Source organism: Cynocephalus volans, chromosome 15 (genome assembly GCF_027409185.1).
Source record: "Cynocephalus volans isolate mCynVol1 chromosome 15, mCynVol1.pri, whole genome shotgun sequence".
NCBI lineage: Eukaryota > Metazoa > Chordata > Mammalia > Dermoptera > Cynocephalidae > Cynocephalus > Cynocephalus volans.
Window position 1 is genome coordinate 18,393,382 of NC_084474.1, and position 18,455 is coordinate 18,411,836.

Consider the following 18,455-nt stretch of genomic DNA (forward strand, 5'->3'; position numbering starts at 1 on the left):
TCTTGTTCAATGCTCACTATCAAAGGTTAAGAAAGAAAGATGTTCTTCATTGGCCACATTTACTCACTATTATTGACCCATGATAAATCTGAGTGATAAAGTAGCAAAGCAGCAATGAAAGAATTCTTCTATTATCCTTGACATCTTCATTCATGTTTGAAATATTTGGCCAGTGATTAATCATCCTAGCAGGTTTGACTGAGAACTTATGTGCGGAGTGCAATGGTACACACTGTATGTATGCCAAAATGAATATAAGATGCATTTTCTCTCAAGGAAGCTAAAATCGAGTTCTGGGAAAACAAATAAACAAAAAATAAACCCAAGACCTAACACATTTTTGAGCAAGCCTCCATTCTTTGAAAGGGAAGGAGAGCTGGGTGGGCAGGTCCCCCAGCTGCTTCTCTTTGCAGCCTTCTAACAACAAGTCCACCAGCAAGCTGCAGAGAGGCCCCTTGTCTGCAAACATCCCCTCACCCTCGCCATTCTATCAGTAGAGTCCCATTCTTTTGATCCTAAAGTTATCAATTTTCTAAAGTTACCCCTTAAAATACAGGTCTCCCTAGGAGGGGTGTACATGGCATTTTAAGCTAACACCTAATTAATCTTTTACCTGCTCAACAGAGATCATTCTTATCCTCCTGAGACCAAGAAAAAGAACAAGATAAATATGTAAGAAAAGGGAAGGTGAACAGCAAAGAAAGAGACTCAGACAGGATCAATGACCAAATGAGGTGGGCCCAGAGACACTTTGACAGTTTTGCCTGGGAAGAGTCTCTCTCTGGCTCTGTTTCCGTGCCACTCTGGCATCATGCCTCTCCTCTCAGGCTTCCGGGGTCTGTTTCAGTGACTGTCCCCGTATTTTTTGCCCATCATGGAGTTCAGCTAAGTTCAGACTAGCTTGGTGGTAAACACGAGTACTAGAACAAAAAGCAGTCAGAGGATCAGACTTGAGGTCTTCCTGACTTGGAGCCATTCACACCTTCTACAGGCATCAGTTTCTACATTTGGACAGGGAGGGGGCAGATGATATCCCTCTTCTGCTCTGCTTCTCACTTTCCCTCTCCCCACCACCCCTCCAAACACACTCTATTTGCTGTATTTGAGACTACTGCAGGTGATCAGAAACCTAGCGACCCCTAAAACATGGCAACAACTGAAATGTTCATTGATGGATTAATGGATAAACAAAATGTGCTACATACATACAATGGACTATTAGTCAGTCTTTAAAAAGAAGAAAATTCTGAGCTGGCTGGTTGCTCAGTTGGTTAGAATACTGCCTTGTCACAGCAAGGTTGTGTTTGGATCCCTATACTGGCCAGCTGCCGAAAACAAAATTTAAAAATTAAAAAAAAAAAAAGAGGAAGAAAATCCTGACACATGCTACAGCATAGATTAACTGTGAGGACATTATGGTAAGTGAAATGAGCCAGGCACAGGGCCGACCCCGTGGCTCACTCTGGAGAGTGTGGTGCTGATAGCGCCGAGGCCGCGGGTTCGGATCCTATACAGGGATGGCCGGTGTGCTCACTGGCTGAGCACGGTGCAGACGACACCAAGCCAAGAGTTGCGATCCCCTTACCAGTCACAAAAAAGACAAAAAAAAAAAAAAAAAAGAAAAGAAAAGAAATGAGCCAGGCACAAAATGACAAATAATGTATAGTTCTACTTATATGAGATACATAGAATAGGCAAAATTGTATTAGTCTGTTTCTGTTGCTTATAACAAAATACATGGAACTGGGTATTCTATAAAGAAAATGAAATGTATTGCTTACAGTTTCTGAGGCTGGGAAGTCCAAAGTCCATCTGGTGGTGGCAATAGTGACCCAGGGGTCTCACATTGCAAGATGGTAGAAGCAGAGACGAGAGAGAGAGATGGACTCTTCATGCTCCCCTTTTAAAGCTTCCCAAATCATGCCCCTCACCACTATTTTCAGTCCATTCACTATGGTGTGGTCCTATAAATTAATCACCTCTTCAAGGCCCCACCTTTCGATTACCATAATAGAATTTCTTACCCTCCAACAGTTACAGTGAGGATTAAGCTTCTAATATATGAAACTTGGGGACACAATTCAAGCTTCAGTGAGTTTTTGAGGGGACATAATTTAACCCACTCCATTCCACCCCTGATCCCCCAAAACTCATGTCCTTTTCACGTGCAAATACATTCACTTCATCCCCAAAGTCTTAACTTGTTTCAACTACAAAGTTCCAAGTTCCATCTGTGAAATCAATATATGTACTTCCAAAATACAATGGTGGGAAAAGCGTAGGGTACATATTCCCATTCAAAATGGGAGAAATAGGCCAAAAGAAAGGGATAACAGGTCTCAGACAAGTCCAAAACCCACGAGGGCAGGCATTAAATCTCGAAGGTGGTGGATCACGTAACCTGACTTCGTGTTCGACATCCTCTGCATGCTGGTGTGGGGTTTGGGTCTTGGGTCCCCAAGTCCTTGGGCATCTCTGCTCCTATGGCCTTTCCTTAATCTTTCATTCTCAGCCACAAGGAATTCACATGCCTATTCAAATCTGCAGTTCCTGTTGCCTGCTCCTCTAAACTGTAGAGACAGGAAGTAGAATAAAAAATAAAGATTACCAGGGGGTGGCGGAAGGGAGGGAAAGGGGAGTTATTGTTTAATGGGTACAGGGTTTCAGTTTGGGGTGAGGACAAAGTTCTAGAAATGGACGGTGGTGGTAGTTGGAAAAAGTGAATATAATCTATGCCACTGAACTGTGCACTTAAAGTGGTTAAAATGGAAACTTCTGTGTGATGTATATTTTATGACAATAAATAAATATATTAAGTAAACCAACCTGGAAGCCCATGGTGAAAACCCTGGCTGAAGACCTATTTTATGTGATCTGCCTTGTGCTTTGTACTTGATTCTGTGTTGCTGTTTCCATCCAGCCTCAGTCTCTCCCTGGAGGTCAGGACCCCCTCCATAGTCCTCTCTGGAGAATGCTCCTCACTGTCCCTAAAACACACACTCCTGGACCAGGTCTGGTATCCATATTCCCCCAGCTCTCCTCAAATAAAACTCAGCTGCTGCCCTCCACCACCACCCAGGAGCTGTCATTCCAACCCCGAGTCTCACTCTCTCATGTTCACTGAAGACATTGCCTGGAACTGCCCCATTTCTGAAGTGCATCCATGTGCAGTCTGTAACAGGGCTTCCCATCCTTCCTGCATGACTTTGATTTTATTACGACTGCTCTTGAACCTCATGGGGGCCCCCATTCCCTCAGCTGCTCCCCCAGCACCTGCTCGAACCTGATGACTCACCATTTACTGCTCCCTTCTCCATCCTTCCTCTCTTCTGCTCCAGCTCCTGAGCATCACTGGGGCTCATGTGGTTGTGTGCACTGGTACCACTGCATATTGCTTTATTGTCTGCAACTCCAAGTGAAGTTTATCAGTCTTTTTCTACAAGTCCATTGTTGAGTTCCTTTCCCACTGTGTGAAACTTCACTCTCTCTAAGCCTCATTCCACAACAATTTAGACCACTTCTAAAGCCATGTAGTAGAGCTCTGGTTAGTTGTGTCCCATCCTGGTCCTGCATGAACAAAAGTGCTATGCTCCCTGTGCTCCAAGTTTCTGCACCAGTGGGTTCCACTGCCTGGAATGCTGCTTCTCTTAATTACTGATATTCTTAAATATCAAGGCGTTACCGTTTACATTATCTTTTTTCCCCCAAAGACTAGTTAATTTTAATACCTAGTATATCAGTTAGAATTAGGTTTGGCTGCAAGTAACAGAAAATCCTCAAATAAGATTAGCATAAACAAAGTAGAAGTTTTATCAAAATCCTGTGCAAGTTCAAGGACAGACAGTCTTGGTTTGACGTGTCCCTACTCCAAGTCTTAAGGATCGATTCTCTTTCAGCTTCACTTCACCATCCTGAGGCTGTGCCACTGTCTTCATGGTCTGAGACAGACACTAGATTCAAATTCTAGGCAGCAAGGCAGAGAAAGGAGTAGGAGTAGAGGGCACACACTGACGGTCTTTCTAGCAAGTTCCCCAGAAGCTTACAACCAATATTTTTGCTTCCATACTGTTGGCCTAACTTAATTACACCTAGCTGTGAGGGAGGCTGAGATACACAGTCTTTATTTTGGAGCCATGTGCCCAGCTAAGAATTCTGTTAGTGTGGAGAGGAGCAATGAATATTGAGGGACAAAAAGGAGGTGGGCCATACCTGCGTTTAAAATAGGACATCAGCGATGGGGTGAGGGGAGAAGAGATAAAGGGTATAAATAGAGTGAAGGGCTCAGTGGTTGCAAAGAAAAGGTTTTACATTTTAACACTTTTTCTTCTGACGCCGAGTCTCACTGGCTACGTTTGCTTCGTGCTGTGCTTTTCCCTGGATCAGCGGAGTGTTCCTATCTCCGGGCCTTATCACGTACCTGCAGTTCCGGCCCTGGCAGCTGGGGGGCTCCACTCCACCACGGCCGCCGGGGAAGCAGATTTATCACCGGGTGTCAGCTGACGCCCTTCTCCAATCACCAAAGAGGTGGTGTCCTTCCAGGCCACAGAACAATCTCCACAACAGGACAGTGCACAGGCTGCCGCTACTTGGGCCCCAGCCTGCCCTCCACAGCCACCAGCCCAGGTGTCCAGCCCTTTGCTCACCTCTTCCCTTTCACTCTTACTCCCACACGTACATCTCTGCGCTTCTTTCCCTCCGTCCTTCCTTCTCTCTCTCTCTTTCCTTCTTTCCCCATCAGATCATTTTTCTTTCCGTTATTTTTCTCCCTCACAATCTCTTCCATGGTGTCCTCAAAGTCCTGATTTCTCTCCTAGCTTTGCCCTTTTTTTTAAACCCACCACCTGTATTCCACTGTAAATCAGCTTCTCGGAATCTCTAACTTCCCCGCAAGAGCAGCCCTCCCTCCGCCTGCTCCGGCCTCGCACCTTCTGTGGCTCTGAGGCGCCTCCTCCCCTCCTGCACACTCGCGAGAACTCCCTTACTCTGCAAAAGGGCGCCCTGGTCTTTGCTGCTCTGTTCCTTTCCCTCCTTTCACCACCAAATAAGGAAACACACAGTATCTGCTGCGCCTATTGCTTTGCCACTGTTCCTAGCTTAGTTCCTTGTCATGTGGTTGCACACGCCACATTTTTGTGAAACTAACATGACGTCGTCTTTGACCTCCAAATTATCTAATCTTCCTATTACCTAATCTGATGAAAGCATCAGATTCCTTGATTATAACATGGCACCATGGCCATTGCCCTTTCGTCAAATTTTTCTCTTGCCTTCTGTCTCACTACATAGCCTGGTTTTTCCCTCACCTCTTATGACCACTCTATTCAGTAACAGAACAATAATACTAATAGTGAACATTTAATAAACACTTATTTTGTGTCAGGCAGAATGTAAGATGCTTCATGTGCATTATTTCATTTAACCCTCATAATAACTCTATGAAGTACATGCGATGATTATCCCCACTTTGCAGACAAGGAAACTGAAACTTGGAGGCTTACAGAGCTGAGTGACAAAGCTAATAATAGAGCTGGACCCAAATTCAGGTTTATTAAATTCCAAACAAGTGATTTTTACCAGTGGAGCATATGCACCGGGAAGCCAGTTGTCCACTTTTCCTGGTTTCACCTGAAATAGGAGACTTTCTCAGGATTCAGTCTAGACTACCTGCTCACCTCTCTGTAGATATTTATTTTCACAGGGAAGTGTTTGACATTCATGAGATGAACTCTCTATTTATTTTTCTGAACTTTTTATTATGAAAAATCTTAAACATACACAAAAGTAGAAAGAATTGTGGAATAATGTGTCCCCGCCCCCACCCCCAAGCTCAACAATCATCAATTTATGGGCACTCTTGTTTTATCTGTACCCTGCAGTTCTCCATCCCCCACCCCCACTGGATTGTTTTGAAGCAAATCCCCAAAATCATATCCGTATATGTTTTAGTATATATCTTAAAAATATAAGGACTTGTTTTAAAAAAGCCTTAACTGCAAAAAAAAAAAAATGCCTAAAATTTTTTTAATTTCTTAATATCAGTCAATACCAGTCAGATCAAATTTCCTCAATTGTCTTAATATTTTTTTGTGTCTTGGTTTGTTCAGATCAGGATCCAAATAAGGTCCATAAATTACACTTGGTTGGTGTGGCTCTTTAAGTCTCTTCTGACCTTCAGATTCTCTTTCCCTCTTTTTTCTTTTTTCTTCCACTTGATTTGTTAAAAACAGCAGACCACTTGTTCTCTGTAATATGCCACATCCTGGATTTTGCTGATCAAACCCCCATGGTGTTGTTGAACACATTTGTCCCCTCCAAATTTCCAGTCAACTGGGAGCCTGATCTAGGGGATTGAACTGATTCAAGTTCATTTTTTGGCCAGAAGACTTCATGAAATTTTCCATGTTATGTCATGCTACGTAGTTCCATCAGAAATCTCATTTACTTAGTATTCAGCTTGATTCTTTTCTCTTTGTCTGATTGCTAGATCATTTTTCTTGGAAATTCTGTCATCATCTCAAAATGAACATGTATAAAAACAAATTACCATCCCCCCACAGAAGCTTTCCTTCCGGACACCTTCCCTGTTTCTGTTGTTAATTCCATTGTCCTTTTAGGTGACCTGGGTTCCAGGTCTCAGTCATCCTCCGCTTTTCCTCAGCTCCGATATTCAGTCACGAAGACCTGCCAGTTCTTCCTCTGCAGAGTGGTGGCGTCCACTTGCTCCCGTTGACTCTCACACTCACTACCCTACAGGCTCTAAGTATCACAGTAACCTCCCGCTGGTCTCTTTTTTCCTCTGTTTCATCCCATCAACTGCCACTTGACGAACTCCATAGCATCGTGTGCATCTTTTCGTGTGCTTGCTTACTTACAAACCTTCAAAGGCTACCCATTACCTATAGAATAAATCGTAAACTACTGAAACTAGTTCAACACGGTCTGGTCCCAACCTGCATTTCCAGACTACCATACGCAGTTGGTATTGCTCAGCATTAGATGTTTTTCCCACAGCTATGGAAATCAACTGTCATGAGCATATTTAGATGATGTCGTGTCTGACAATCTTAGCGTTGAATACAGGAGAGTCAAATGAACAATTACTGAAGCACTGGAATAAGGCAAAGCTTCCCTCAGAAGATAATGTGGATTTGACTCGGGGACACTAAGGGAGGAGGAAGTTGCCTGTCACCCTGGCCAAGCACTGGCTGCTGCTTTCTCGACTTTCCTAACAGGAACTTCTACCTGTCTGTCTGGTTCCTAAAACATGTGCCTTGCCATGGACCAGCAATGTGGAATGCCAGGCACCCAGGCTCTGCCTTCATGTCACCTGCTCTCTGGCTCTCATCACAAACCAAACACACAACCTCCCAACAACAAAATGAGCTCCCTGTAAAGAGAGTGATATTTGGGGAAATTTGTCTAGGTGACATAATACCCCTTCACTCTTCCAAAAACTTTCTTAAGGTAGGCAGTGGACACCTGCATACTGGAAAACCTTCTGCCAAGATCCCTTGAGTGTTATCCTGGCTTACACCGATCCTGCCCAGTGTCCCAACTCACTGTCCCCTATGTGAATTCCCATGTGGTACTCCTTGTAAAATTTGATAACAGAAAGAACTAGTTTCGAAAGAGCTGGTTCACCATCTTTCTTCCATAGTAAAAGCTGTGTATTTACAGTCTTCCTTTTTACTCTGGCTGTCAGGAGACTCAAATGCAGTTGTGAAGCTCAATAACTGGTCAATACTTTCAGTTAGAAATTTTATACTTTTCCCCTAGGTCTTGACTGAGATCTTACTTCTACCATAATAACTTTGTGTTCCTATTCATCTCATAAGCTTCTTATGCATTGGGGAATGAGCCAGCTCATGTATACATTAAGTAAATGAAATACCACTGCATTCCTCTGCCCCAGGCAAAGGTCAATCGATTACCTCATAGGACTCCAAGTTTGCATATTATGTGCCTTCTAATTGGACTGGTGTCCCACCCTGCTCTCCTGCCACTCCTCCCTGTCCCCAAGTCCTACCCATTCTGTGTAGCTCATTTGAAGAGCCCTTCCTCCTCTGTGAACCACCCTGCCTACCCCAGCCTAGAGTGAGGCTTCTTTCCTCTGAGAGCCTCTCCTGTTGTTCATACGCTACTCACTTGTTACTTACCACACGCTGCCTTTTATTGCTAGTTTTATAAACTTTTTTAAAAATTTGAAAGTAATACATACACACAGAAAATTTAAACTGTGCAAAGAGGATGCCCAGAAAAAAGTATTCTCTCATCCGTACTTGCCCACTCCAGAGGCAATAACCATTGCTAGCCTTTGTGTTTCATTCCAGACATAACCTATGCATTTATAAACACATACACATAAATACGCATATATGTACATACATACAAAAATATATATGTATATGCATGTGTATTTGTAAATCCTTCCATTTTTCTCCCCATGACTATGAACATACCATATGCATTCTTCTTCATGTAAATTATATATATGTATATATATAACGGTACAGTTCGGAGATGACAATACAGCAGCACATAAATGTCTGCCTCATTCTTTCTAATACCGGTATAGTTTCTATTGTAGGTATAAACCATAATTTATTTGATTAGTTATGCTGTCATGGTCTGTATCTCTCTGATTAAAGTACTCTTTCTGGCTGCAGTAAAGGGAATATGTGAACATTTAGTATATTTCCCCATGAATCCAGTTTATCACCTTGTACATAGGAAAAACTCAAAATATAAATAATTGAAGATTTTATCAGTAACTAATCAAGTAGCAAGTACTTCTGCTTTATAATGGTTAAGAATAACTTGAGGAAGTCTAATAACATTATCCGATCAACACATTTGCCTTTCACTGAAATTTTCCCTGTTACGATATACATTGGTTATTATCTGCAGCATGTTTTGGAAAGGCTTGTCTTTGAGGCATTCTAAGTTTCAGCACCTGAGCTCCTGAAGAGAAAGGGCCAGGCAAGAGGGGGTCTGATGCCACTGCAGTGGCTCTTGGGGACAGCATCAGGACCATTCCAGGTCCCATGTCCTGAGACAAGAGCAGGGAATCTGCAGGACCAAGAGGACCTTTCCAAGAACTGAGCACAGAAGCCTTAGTTCTGCTCCCAGGAGGTGAGACCTATACCAGGGAGAGGACAAAGGGATGGGGGAAGTTGGAGTGAACCAGTCTCGGGGAAGGAGGAGTTACAAAGCAGCAGGACCTTGGTCAGATGGGTCCTAATCTTAAAAAGACAGGAGGCTACACCCATGTTCATAACAGCATTGCTCACAATAGCCAAAAGGTGGAAACAGTTGAAGTGTCCACGGACAGATGAATGGATAAACAAAATGTGCTGTATACATACAATGGAATATTTCTCAGCCTTAAAAAGGAAGAAAATTCTGACACATGCTACAACATGAATGAACTTTCAAAACATTATGCTAAGCGAAATGAGCCAAGCACAAATGGTCACATATTGTACGATTCCACTCATACGAGGTACCTAAAATAGTCAGATTCATAGAAAGAGAAAGTATAACGGTGGTTGCTCTTAAACTGGGAAGAAGGGAAGTAGGAGTGTTGGTCATGGGTGCAGAGTTTGTGTTTGGGAAGGTGGAAAGGTTCTGGAGGTGGGTGGTCGTGACTGTTGCACAGCAGTGTGAGTGCATAGCCACTGACTTGCACACCTGAAAATGATTAAAATGGTGTATTTTATATTATGTATATTTTACCACAATTAAAAAAAAAAGACATGAGGCAAGAGAAACATACACTATGGAATACAGTATTGTTTCCCCAAATTCAGTCACTCTTGTTCCAGTGCCTTGATTTTTACCGTCTCTGAGTTCACAGGTACTATTTCACCCTGTGTGAGTCAGGTCTGGCAATATTACATTTTCTTTTCCTGAGAAAGGTAATAAACGAACAAGCTGTGGGTGAAACATGTGAAACCATACTTAATCGACTTTAGACCCAGGTGACTTAGGAGTGGCCTGAGGGCAAGGGCTTGTGAGGGCCCCACAACAGCGGCTGTGAGGATGGAACGGGCTATGTTTGCAGATCTGCATCCAGGTAGCTTCTGCCTTTTTGACCCCATGGAGCTCTGCTCTGTGAAGTGAGGTTAGCAACAGCACTACACACCCAGAGCATCTGCAGAGAGGAGCTTAGAAAACAGTCGAATATAAATTCTTGCTAGCTTTCTAAATGAAAAGCCCCAGTATAGCAGCTCGATCACATTATAAACACATTACAAACATATTAAAAAGTAATTACTTTGGATGAAGTTCACTATGTTAAAATATAAATTAAGATAAAATTAGTAATGTTTCCACTTTCAGATTACAGTGCACAGAATGTTTTTTAAAAATCATTTTTGCCTTTCTGTATCCAGTCATCCCTGCACCTTAAATGCCACATTCATTCCATGAGCATTTGTTGAGTGCCTCCTGTATGCCAGGCACTGTGCTAGGTGCTGGCATTGCACCAACCTCTTACAAATGTGAGTGTCGTGTTGCCTATGACTGTCATATTTCAATGTGCAGCAGTTAGGCAGAGAGCAGTCAGTGTTTCTACCCAGGAGAAGGGATTAATCATAATTGGCTGCATAATTCTCAAGTCAGTCTTATCCTGAGCTGCAGCCTAAGGCAAGATCTTATGGGAATCATAGTGCAGACTTGTCCATCAAATGTGACTTTTCTCCCTTAAAGCAGAGGAAAGTATGAACAACTGGATGTAAGGGAGTTCAGTTCACAGTGGATCATGAGAAAGGCAAGCAGTCTTCTGACAGTTGTTAGATTTCTGTTTGGGGAAGAGCATTGATCAAGGGCTTAGAAGACCTAGGTTTGAATCCCATCTTTGTCATTCACAGCATAGTGACCTTGGGCCACTGCTTTGAGCTTCACATTCCTTTCCTGTAAAATGAGGGTTTTGTGTACATTATCTGCAAAAACTAAATCCAATATTCCATCTACTGTGAATATTTCACCAAGGGGGAAGAGGACTGGAGTATCACGTGCTAGCAAAAGTTATTGGCAAATATCTAAACCAAACTTAAATGTAGGAGTATCTTGAGGTCTGACACATGAGATATGAAATTAGGCAACCCTAAATTATGACCTATTTTCATTTTGCACATCAAAGTACAACTTTGACTTTGACACAGTTTGGCCTAGAATTATCCAAGAACTTGGAATAATAATATTATGTCCCACTATATGACATTGACACTACTGAGATCACCAGAGCACAGTGCCCCGGTCCTTGGCCTGATTAACATTGGCCATAATCCCACCAAACAATCTACCAGCCATCCAGGGACTTAATGGAATAGAAGGAAGAGAAGACATGATTGTTATTTATTTGTTGTTGCTAATACATTTGTTTCTAAAAAAAAAAAAGTATTTGAGATGACCAAGAATCCCTATATATCATACATATATCTACAAACAACTCATGTGTATTTAAACAAAGGACCTATGATTGTGGCTACTTCCTTGCTCCAGGTAACAACTCAAGCTGATCTTGCCTGCTCCCCAGGGACTCTACCCTGGCACTGGCTATGTGACCAACGATCCCTTTGGGTCTCCAAAGAGGGGAATGATTCCTTTGGGTGAATCTGGCAATTAACTGTGTATAGTCCTTTTCCCCAGGGGGTGAACTGCACTTAAGAAAGTTGCATAACAACTTGGTCCCACTACAATCTCAGCTCAGGACTCAAAGAGAGTCCTTTTCCTTTCTTTCTGCAGCTTCTTTCTTCCCCACACTGGCTATTTCAAAACTGGAATGCTTTCCTCATGTCTTTTGACCACCCATGAACATTTCAATGTCAGCAGATGATTAACCACTGAATTAGCTATTATAAATGAATTTGCTTAACTCGGCCATGTCTCTCCACCCAACCAATAAACTTATGCCAGTTTCACCAACCTTTTTGGGGGGCTTCAGAAAAACAGATATCACTGCTCCCTTCACCCCTGAGCTTGGTCCCCCTCACCAACCTTACTCTCCTTTGGAGTTGTCCCCTCTCTGCCCCTCACTCCTTTCTCTTACTCTAAAAAAATGCTTATCACCCTGATATTACAAGAACAACAAAATAAAAACAAAAAACGACTACCTCTCTTTAATGTGAGTTCTCTCTAGATACTACCCCATCTCTCTTCATTTCATAACCAAGCTTACAATAAGAATCTGCAGTCTATATCAACTGCCTACACATCCTCCACTCCCAGTAACTCCTTGCCCCTCTGCAATCTAGCTCCTACCCTCAACACTTGAAACTGAAAAGGTTAACAATGACCAAATCCGATGAAGACTTTTCATTCCTTCACTACTTGATCTCTCAGTGACTTTTGACACTGTTACCACTTCCCTTCTAGAAACTTGTCTACCACGATGTCTTATTTTCCCTTTCACATTGGTCTTTGGACTTTTCTTCAATAACTTCTCTTTTGATATTTATTATTTTTTCCTGCCTTTCTCTTGGCATGTGTTTTGCATGGATAAGTAACATTCCTCCCGTGAATCACATCTCTGGATATTTCCTCTTCCCCTCCACATTGGTTCTAGACTTGACCATGGGACTTGCTTTGGCCAGTGGAATGTCATCAAACCTGAAGCAAGCAGAGGTCTGATAAGTGCCTATGCATTGGGGCCTGCCTCCTTGGGACATTCCCCAAAGATTGTCACATCATCAGGAGGACCAGGATGAAAAACTAACCAGGGAGAGAGAGACAGAGACAGAGACAGAGGAAGAGACAGAGACTCAACTACTCCAGATTTTTCAACTGAGCCCAATACCAACCCACCAGATGCATTTAACTTGTTCTTTTAAGCCACTAAGTTTTGGGGTGGTTTGACATACAGTAATAGGTAACTGAAAAAGATTCCTGTCTATCTTTTCCCAAGCAATCTTATCCATTCCAATGAATCTAAGTATCATTCATACCTTATAATTCTTATACCTACATCTCTAGGCCCGATCAATCTTTGAAGTTCCCATCTCTTACTTAATGGGCATCCCCACTTGAACACAGCACAAACCACCTCAAATTCCCACACTGAAGCCCAGTGTTCTTCCCCTACTCCTATTTCTTATGTTGGTTAGTGATGCAACTAGTTATCCAGTCACTCAAGGTAGAAACCTCGAGAGAATTTTCACCCCTTTCTCTCATTTACCTCCCAACAATCAGTCGTTCACCAAATCTTCCCAAATATGTCACCTAAATATCTCTCGCATATATTCCTTTATCTCTACATCACCTCAAATGCTGCCCTTGTCAAGGGCCTCATCATTCTGTGCTTAGACAGTCACTTAGACAGCAGATGTCCACTACTACTGATGTCCACCTACTCTGAGGTTTGTTCCACATGGTCAGTGCATCCATATTTATCCTATTTTCCTGCTGACGATTATGACTCCTCATGACCTATGGAATAAGGTAAAAAAAAAAAAAAAATCTGATATGCTACAAACCCTTCCTGACCTGGCCCTACCTTTTGGTTCCATCCTCACTTCCTTCCCCATGTATGCTGTGCTCTAACTGAGCCAAATTACTCGCAGGCCGACACTAGCCATCTGTCCTGTGCATGTCTCAGCCGGTTTTCCTGCCTGGTGGGCCTCCCCACCCTCTGCCATCTGCAGAGTCCAGCAAGGCTCACTTTAAATGTCATATTCTCTGTGAAGCCTCCCTGCTATCTGGGCAGAAGCAGAATTAGTCATCCCTTCTTCTGCACTGTCACTGCACCCAATAATACCACGATTGTACACATTTTAATCATAATGACAGGCTTTGGTGTCTTCACTCCTACTAGATTCACAGCGCTCTCTTCAGGGCAGGCGTTTGCTTAATTTTTGTGTTTGCAGCACCTGCGCTGCATGATACAGAGCAATGCCAATCACTACTGGATGACTGACACACTACAATTTTCCAGCTTAAATGTTTTGTAAAAGTATGTTATTATAATTAGCTAAGTTAGCACTATAAATTTCCATTCGTTAGACTAGAAGTGGAGACGACAACAGTCTTAGGGGACTGCCCACTATGACTTAGTTTGTTGACACCAAGTCATGGAATATTGAAGGTGGTAACTGAGGACAGCAGAGATGAGGTGGAGAAGAGGCTCAGTCCAGGTTGGCAGCAGTGCCACTGGGGCCTGGTGCCCCCTGCACTTCCCGTCACTGCTCCTTCTAGATGCAGCACTATCTTTGTCCACACAGGGCAGAGTGGGTCTTCTCTTCTGCCTTCTCTTGCCCATTGCAGGGCAGCCCACGTGACAAGCATTTGGTAACAAAGAAGTTGATAATTGCTTGCATGTCTTCCCTTTTCTTGTCCTAGGAGGTCTTCCTCACTTTTCTCCCTGCTTCTGGTGTAGTTTTCCACATTCTTCCCTTTCCTGGAGAGAACTTTCTAAGTACAGATCTGACTTGTTCTCTTGCTGAAAACTCTTCAATGACAGTCCATAACCTTTGGGGTGAAGTCTGGAGCTCTCCTTGGCTCTTTCTGCTTCTCCTTTTTTCCTACTACCTACCCACTCCTGCCACTTACACACGTATGAGGATACTTCAAAAAGCTCATGGAGAGGGGCTGGACTGTTGGGCCGGTTGGTTAGAGTGCAGCCTCGTAACACCAAGGTCAAGGGTCCAGATCTCCATACCGGCCAGCCAAAATAAATAAATAAATAAAATTTTTAAAAAGTTTATGGAAAGATTTGTATTACCTTTTAACTTCATTTTTCCACAAACTTTTTGAAGCACCCTGGTGTGTAAGCACTTATTGGTTGAGTACCTTCTATATGGAGGGCTCTATGGTAACGGGATACTAAAAACAGGACACAATCATTGCTACCAAGTAGCTCGCACCCAATGAACAGATAGGACAAGAATTAATTATAATTCAACAGAAGTATGTATTACTAGAGATGGGCATCTTTGGAAGAAGGAAGGAAGAACAGCCAACCATCCTGAGGGGATCAGAGAACACTGTGGAGGGAGACTGGCTCAACCTCCATGTACCATTCACAGTGGAACCACTTGCAGTAACCTGAACTCATTGGGCGTTGGACCCACTGGACCCCTTTGTCCTCTGTTGGGAATCCCTCCTCCCGCTTATTCCGATGAACGTCCCTGTTCTGATGCATTCCTATGCCTATTGAAGACCCAGTGCAAGGCTCCCAGATTCTACAAAGCCCGCTCTACTATCCTAGGATGCCAAAATCACTGCTTTCTTTTGGCTGCCACATACTCTGAGCTCTTTGTGGACAGAAACCTTAGCATGTCCCCAGTGCTAATACAAAGTCTGGCACATTGTAGGCATTCAATAAAATTTTGCTTGACAGAATGGCTGAAACTTAGCTAAACCTGCTGTCTTTGGGAGCCAACAATGGCTTAATTCTAACCCTAGTGTCCTTCTTTTTACCTGATATCTTGACCTTACCAACCTTGACAGTTGCTTGCAAAAGCTCCTAGCAGTATTCTGGGCTAATGGAGATAAAATGGGAATTATAGCTAATGATTTTTAAGCCAATAAGCCAATATACTATCTGCTTACTTAAGAGATACTCTGAGCTGATTGCAAAACAATTTCACACCACATATACTTGATAAATGAAAAGGTACAGGAGGGTACCCCAAGTATCATTTAAGAAAAGAATCTTCAGAAAAATAATTGGACCAATTTGTATTCATATACTATCTATGTTAAAAACGTGGGGGAAAACACCCATCAAAGAAATAAGTCTTTATGTGGAGCAATCAAAGCCAGGTACACTTTAATTGGCATAAGAGTTATTAAACAGTTAATTTAAAGCAGTTCTGCTAATAAGAAAAAAGGCAATATCACATGGGAAGCCATAATTTTAGATTATATAATAAAATGGAACTTTTTAATTTAAAGGAATGTGACCAATCTTCTAACAAATAAACTAGCACTTACATATTCAATTGTTTTTTTTCTTTCATGAAAAACTTACAAGAGACAATTATGCCATTATTTCAGTGATGCAGAAAAAGTTTTTAAGACTTTTTCTGGTGCTTTCTTCAGCATTTATATCCCTCTAAATATCCGTAAGTTTATTTTTCTATATATTTTCAATGGCAGTAAATCATCATCATTTAAAGGCAAAATGTGTTGTTTGGAGTTAGCCAAAAATCACTTGGATGCAAATTTGGTAAATGATGAAGTAGAATAATATTGTTCTTAGTAGGAAAAACAAAAAAGATATGGGGTGAAAGAATTATTTTCTAGGACTCGCAAACTGGCTCTGGTCACAATCTCAAAAGACGAATCCCAAAACTGCATTGAAGTATGTCCTCAACACTGGAATTAATATAATTTATATAATATTTTAAAATTCAAAACATTTGGTAGAACAGATAGGGCTTGAGCTGTACAGGTGCTCCAGCAGTTTGGAGTTTTCCAGTTATTTCGGATGTGCAAATTACGGCTCCTTTTTCCCGCCCCCTAAACTATTATAGGTTGATACGTTATGGGCTATTTTCCCAGAGACAAACACTTATTTGTCTAAGCAGTAATGCAGTACAACCATAGTCAGTTAGCATTTCTCTGGGTTTAGAAGAGACTGTTTCCATTCACTTCCTGGGGCCTAGAAAACCTTTTTGTAATAGGTCATGTGGTCTTTGGTATTCTTCTCAGCTGTTTTCTGCTGACTCCCCACCTCCCAGGGTCTCTAGGACTTTCCCTCTACCCTCTGGCTGTTACTAACTCAGGCCTGTCCTGTTCCCCAAGTACTCAGATGCCCAAATTAGCATTCTCTCTTATCACTAAATCAAAATTATCAATCCACTAGATGGTAAACTCCATGAGGGTGGGAAGTTTTGCCTGTTTTGTTCACTCCAGTATCTCCAGTGCATACCCATGTCTGGAACCTCTTAGGAACTCAAAGTTGAATGAATGACTACGTCTCTAAATTTGTTAGTCTCAGCCCAGTGCTGGGAAGAAAGCAACCCATTGAACTAATTTACAATCATCTCTGAAAGACCAGGAGTCCCTTATCTCGTGTTAAGGTTATTTGCATACTTAAAGGGAAAGTTTGTGAATTCAAATTATTCTCATTGGGAAAATTTCAATAGTGAATTAAATGGAGAGAAAACATTCCACATTTAAGGGTGGGTGGTGGTGGTGGGGAGATTGACTTAGGTAGGCCGGATCTGCCTAGGAGTTTGCCCCTGAGGGCTTCCGCTTTTCAAGGCCCTTAAGTCTCACACCAGAACAACTTCTAAAAACTTAGAGACTTTCTCATAATGGCTTAGGACAGTGACCAGGATAAGTCAGAGAGCGGCTGCAGGGCTGTTTTTACATTGTACACGGGCTATTCTATTTTACCTTTTCTGGTATATTTCAAAAGGAATTTCCTAACTTTCTAGTTAAATTTACAAGGGCATGGGGGGACCTCCTCATAGTCAATACTATTTGCTGATCACAAGTAAATTGTATACTTTCACTATATGTAGAGGTCATATTTTTTAGCCAGTAAATTGCCTTGGAAGAAATGTACATCTGATATTGAGCTGGGGAATACTGTGAAAGATAAAAAATAATTTCTTTTATGCCACACTATTTTTTTTTATGTACTCTAATACTAATGATTTCTTTTTAGATATTATATCCCATCTTTAACATCTCTCTGTCTGTCTCTGTCTCTGTCTCTGTCTCTGTCTCTCTCTCTCTCACACACACACACACACACACACACACACACACACACACACCTCAAAGCATCCTTCACATGCTTTCACTGAGATAAAAATTTAATGGAAATGGAAGCCTAACCTCAAAATTCTTATTCTCGATTTATGATTTGGGGCTATAAAAAAGGTAGAAGTTAATTTTGATGTTTTCAGATTTTTTAATGTCAGGATTTTTTCCCTGCAGTGTCGATCTTCTTTCTGTAAACTCCTTGATTAAAACGTTCATTTCTTTTTAAAACACAACTCAAATATATGAGCCAAAAGCAGTGCATCTTAATAAACCACAACATAGTGTAAAAAATATTTATAAACTTATTACTAATAGAAAATAAATGTTTTAGTGATTAAGTCTAAAAAAATCAAATTTAGTTACTAAATAGTTGTAGTAATTATATAATGAAATAGTTTTGATTAATCTTTTGTTCAATTAGAAATATTGTGACTACAGGCTTAGCACTACAGGTAGTGTAACCATCAAATAGTGAAAAGATTAGTATATTTTGCATGTTTTTACATTTTTCTGTTTATTTTGGAGTCCAGTAATAGCAAGTTGCTCTATTCTGTATCTATCATAGGATGATCTTTGGTTGATAAAAGTTCCTCCTTTGATTTAAAAATGAATGCAATTCTCAACCTAATAAAATCATCTTAAAGTTTACAATTGTTGACGGTTTTATAAAATATAATTACTCAGTATTTTGCATATAAAAGGTACTTAATAAATGCTTGCAGACTTATCTCCCCAAA